The sequence below is a fragment of the Oncorhynchus keta genome, chromosome 18 (genome assembly GCF_023373465.1).
Source record: "Oncorhynchus keta strain PuntledgeMale-10-30-2019 chromosome 18, Oket_V2, whole genome shotgun sequence".
NCBI lineage: Eukaryota > Metazoa > Chordata > Actinopteri > Salmoniformes > Salmonidae > Oncorhynchus > Oncorhynchus keta.
Genome location: NC_068438.1, coordinates 18016981 through 18022980, shown reverse-complemented (window position 1 = coordinate 18022980; position 6000 = coordinate 18016981).

Genomic DNA, 6000 nt, shown 5'->3' with positions numbered 1-6000 from the left:
CTTCTCTCTCTCAGGTGCTCTGATTGCTGCAGTAGGAACACACACTTTCTCTCTCTCTCTCTCTCTCTCTCTCTCTCTCTCTCTCTCCGGTGCTGATTGCTGCAGTAGGAACATAGAGGTCTGTGTCAGGACGGGTCGCCTGCCAACATCTGGAAGCGCGCTTAATGACCATTAAAACACTAGACGAACCCTTCACTAAAATGTCAGGAGGTAGGAGGACAGGGAGGGGGGGAGGGGGTTGAGGAAGTCTCACGCTCCCCTCACCTGATACTGTATTTACAATACAATCATCTAGGGAGACCATTGAGGTGTTCTGACTGTTGACTTTTACATTGAGATTGTGTTCTCAGCCTGGCAATATAAGCATTAGATCAATTCAATTAATAAATAATTTAACAACCAGGACTGTGACTCTGGGTTTTACAGTGACATGCCAGTACAGCTGAGCATTTCTAGTTTCCTCTGGTCTTGTGCAACTCAGGCCAGGAAGGTAGCTCCTGTCCTGATCTCCTCTCTTCCGCTTGGAGAAAGCAAAACAACTGGTTTATCAATTCAGAGCAGCGAGTCCTTGAGAAGACGACCGGCGAGTGCACCTCTTTGTGGACCGTGAATAATGCTGGAGGTCAAGGGTGAGGTTAGAGGATGTTGAGTCTGTCACTCTCTTTACCACTAAGTAAAAACATTCTACATGCATTTTTCACTGGCTAACACGGACGGAACTACTGGCTCGCAGGCAGTCGGACCTTCCAAACTCTTCCAAACACTCAACACATGAAATGGTTTTAACATCCAGGTTCAAAACAGCTAGAAGAGAGACATTGTTTCATTGGCTTTTATTTCAGACACTCCCCTCAGGCTCCTGGGTATCTGTTTGTAGGAGCATTGTATACTGTATACTGTAAATCAGGGGTGTCAGATGATCCGGCACAAGGGTGGTTTTTATTAAAAACAATATATATACAGTAATTCCTTGGGGGGAGAACAAACGCAAGAAACTTTAGAATAACTAAAAAACAAATCGAAACTGTGAAGAAATTATAATGGATCTACATGTATTCAAATCAAATCAAATCAAATTTATTTATATAGCCCTTCGTACATCAGCTGATATCTCAAAGTGCTGTACAGAAACCCAGCCTAAAACCCCAAACTGCAAGCAATGCAGGTGTAGAAGCACGGTGGCTAGGAAAAACTCCCTAGAAAGCCCAAAACCTAGGAAGAAACCTAGAGAGGAACCAGGCTATGTGGGGTGGCCAGTCCTCTTCTGGCTGTGCCGGGTGGAGATTATAACAGAACATGGCCAAGATGTTCAAATGTTCATAAATTACCAGAATGGTCGAATAATAACAAGGCAGAACAGTTGAAACTGGAGCAGCAGCACAGTCAGGTTGACCGGGGACAGCAAGGAGTCATCATGTCAGGTAGTCCTGGGGCACGGTCCTAGGGCTCAGGTCCTCCGAGAGAGAGAAAGAAAAAGAGAATTAGAGAGAGCATATGTGGGGTGGCCCGTCCTCTTCTGGCTGTGCCGGGTGGAGATTATAACATAACATGGCCAAGATGTTCAAATGTTCATAAATGACCAGCATGGTCGAATAATAGTAAGGCAGAACAGTTGAAACTGGAGCAGCAGCATGGCCAGGTGGACTGGGGACAGCAAGGAGTCATCATGTCAGGTAGTCCTGGGGCATGGTCCTAGGGCTCAGGTCCTCTGAGAGAGAGAAAGAAAGAAGGAGAGAATTAGAGAACGCACACTTAGATTCACGCAGGACACCGAATAGGACAGGAGAAGTACTCCAGATATAACAAACTGACCCTAGCCCCCCGACACAAACTACTGCAGCATAAATACTGGAGGCTGAGACAGGAGGGGACAGGAGACACTGTGGCCCCATCCGAGGACACCCCCGGACAGGGCCAAACAGGAAGGATATAACCCCACCCACTTTGCCAAAGCACAGCCCCCACACCACTAGAGGGATATCTTCAACCACCAACTTACCATCCTGAGACAAGGCCGAGTATAGCCCACAAAGATCTCCGCCACGGCACAGCCCAAGTGGGGGGCAACCCAGACAGGATGACCACAACAGTGAATCAACCCACTCAGGTGACGCACCCCCTAATTTATTCAATTACTTGATTGTCCAGCTCACTAATAATCACTAAACAGTCAAGGAGCATCGAAGATTCCAAAAACAATGGATAGAGAACTATTTTTTTCTCATTTTGACAGCAAGGAAATATCACACATTTTCAGGGTGGCCCTCTGGACCTCGTTGAAGACCAAATGCGGCCCCCGGGGCAAAAAGATTTTGACACTCCTGCTGTAAATTCATAGGCCTACTTCTAACTATGCTCTACATATCGAAACACATGATTGCTGATGAGTAGTGTATTTATTCAATGTAAAGTCTATGGCGTCTCTAGGTCCTTTGCTTATCTGCTTCATGTTTTCTCCAATGATAAACATCCTGGACCTGGTATGTAAGGGTATTCTCTCTCAATCAGCATCTCAGTTTAAAGTCTCTGCTGGGCGTTTGCCTTGAAAGATGAGCTTCAGAGAGAGAGAATATGAACAAAGGAGACCTAGTTTGAGTCCCAAATGGCACCCTATTCCCTTTATTGGATATTCCCCTATAGGTCCTGGTCAAAAGTAGTGCACTATATAGGGAATAGGTTGCCGTTTGGGCCGCATACCCAGCTTCTCTCCTCAATTGATATTAATGCATTTCAATTCTGTAGCTTGTTGCTTTATGATGTTATAGAGATGATAAGAGGTTATGTTCCGGAGGAAGGCACCAGCACCAGCCAACTGTATCATCTACATTCATGAACAGACTGACTCACAGCGCAAAGCATATATGTCCCAAATGGCACCCTATTCCCTATGTAGTGCATTTCTTTTGACCAGGTTGATGGGACTCCGGGCAATAGTAGTGCACTATGCATGGAATAGAGTGCCATTTGGGACGCACCCCTGATAAGTCTCACCGACTGGGACTGGGGTTTATTCTGGGGTCGTTGAGGTGCTCTTGTTTTGTGTACTTTTTTAGGGTCGCTCCGATTTCTCGTCTGCTTAAACAGAATATTTATATCTTCAGGTCATACTGTTAAGGGGATGTATCAAAGATTTATCAAAGACAAGCGGATCTGTCCCTTGTCAGCAACTAGGCACTTTTTCTATAGTACAGTCTTTTTTTACTATACTTCCAGCATAAACTCCCTTCTACTTGGTCTGTCCTAATATAATAATATAATATATGCCATTTAGCAGACGCTTTTATCCAAAGCGACTTACAGTCATGTGTGCATACATTCTACGTATGGGTGGTCCCGGGAATCGAACCCACTACCCTGGCGTTACAAGCGCCATGCTCTACCAACTGAGCTACAGAAGGACCACCACCTGTCCTAAATGGCACCTTGTTCCCTTTTGACAAGAGTCCTATGAGCCCTGGTCAAAATATGTGCACTATATATGGAATAGGGTGCCATTTGGGATGCGTCCTTGCTCTCTTCTCTGTGATAAAAGTAGTTTGTCAAGGTTTTGACACATTTTGAACAGCTTCTCTCCTGACAAAAAGGTAGTCTTAGAGACCACTAGAAGACAGATTATTCAGTCTTAACACCAGCAGCCATACAGCCATTTCCTGTTATGTGAAGTTCTTGAATTTCTACTGGAATATCTTTGGGTTGGCTAACCCTCAGTCTTGCGTGTGGTGTAGGGCCTGCAGTATTACAAAGCTCCTGACCTGTCCTGTGTCCCTTAGTTGGTAGAGCATGGCACTTACGATGCCAATGCTAGGATTGTGAGTTTGATTCTCGCTGGGGACACACTTAAAAAAATATATGCTAATAAGACTGGATAAAAGCATCTGCTAAATGGTATATATTATTCAGATTCTTACACAGTTGAAAACTTGGTTACCTCCATGTACCTTTCCAGGTCCCGCAACAGTAGCCAGAGGCTTCTTCAAACCTCTCTGCTTCTTCTGTTCACATCTGTAAACTTCATGAACTAGAACATTCAACGGTAGGCTACGCCAAAGATGGTTCTGTGGCTATACTCCAGTCCAGTCATGTAAACCTCACATCCGTGACGGTATCAGATTTAAAAATACACATTTTCACTGTATTCCCTGTGCTTACAGTGACACCCTCTGGCAAAGTTTGGTACCTTACTTACTACATTATTATTATTTTAAAAATATGACAGAGAATGAGACTTCATAGAGTTTAAAAAATAATAATGATAATTTAAACTTTACTTAACTAGGCAAGTCAGTTAAGAACAAATTCTTATTTACAATGACGGCCTGGCAAAAGGCAAAATGGCCTCCTGCGGGGACGGGGCCAGGGATTAACAAAAATAAAAAAATAAAATAAAATTAAAATATAGGACAAAACACACATCAAGAATTGACAAGAACATAAAACAAAAACAAAACAAAAGCAGAAACATTAGTTATGACAGTATAAGATCATGTGACAATGACACTTAAAATAATGTGTTATAATATTGGACTGTAGACAAGCGTTTCTTATTGTTTAGTCATTTTAGAGACTCAATTAAAAACCTAAAGTCTATCAAAAACCCTTTAAAGCAGGGGGTTGATTTAAAAAAGTTGGTTTTGTGGATATAAGATTTACCAACCAACCAAAATCATAACATTAGTTATACATTTCAAAGAGTTCAGAGTATTGTTAAACAAGGATATAACATTGTTGCATTTAATATCAATAGAATGACAGGTTTTCCTTCATATCTATCCAAAATCGAATCATGTACAAACAACTGTAAAACAAATGTGTCAGCATTTCAGGTTCATCATTGCAGAAGGTAAACTTGTTGTCAATGTCTGTAAACCTTGACACCATCGTGTTGGAGGGATACATGTTGTGTAAAATCTATAGGTCCACCTCTCTAATCTTATTAGAAATACATTTAAAAGGACAAAGCCAAAACTATTTCCATCTTGGTGTGATATTTATTTTGCTATAAAAAATATTATCTTATGTGTTTATATGTACACTTGGGACTTTTGATATCAAAACCATTAATAAATAGATTAGGTTCTATTCGAAGTGTATCTTGAAAACACATGACTTTTCATTAGCTGGGAAATACCAGAGGGAAAATCATTAACCACCAGTCATCCGTTACATGTAAGGGATTACAAAAACGGTAACTGTAATCCGTTACATTACCAGCAAAAATATTGTAATCAGATTACAGATACTTTTGAAAAACTAGATGATTACTTCGAGCATTACTTTTAAATGATGAAAGGAGCTTTGTGAAAAAAAATATTTGACACTTCTCTGTTTCTCAATTACATTCAAATCAGCATTGAAAAAAGGTGCACGTTTAAGTTTGTTCCACCTGTGCGAGTCTGAACACAAGTCAGAGACTTGAGACGTAGAGTAGGTGAACGAAAGATCTCCGCATGTGTGGTTCACACCGTGAAGCATGGAGGAGGAGGTGTGATGGTGTGGGGGTGCTTTGCTGGTGACACTGTTGGTGATTTATTTAAAGTACAAGGCACACTTAACCAGCATGGCTACCACAGCATTCTGCAGCGATAAGCCATCCCATCTGGTTTGTGGAACTATCATTTGTTTTTCAGCAGGACATTGACCCAACACACCTCCAGGCTGTACAATGAAGGCTTACCCCCGCCAAACCCGGTACTTTGAATAATCTAAAATATATTTATATTTGTTTAACACTTTTTTGGTTACTACATGATTCCATATGTGTTATGTCATAGTTGTGATGTCTTCGCTAATATTCTACAATGTAGAAAATAGTAAAAATAAGAAAAACCCTTGGATGAGTAGGTGTGTCCAAACTTTTGACTGGTACTGTAGATATAGAATTTATAAGTCCAAAAATGGGTGTACTGTAGCAACTACAAATTGCCCCTTTAAGTCTATCCAAAGTGTGTGAGTTTGAGCATGTGTCAATTAGGCCTATGGATTTAAAAAAATAATCAGCAT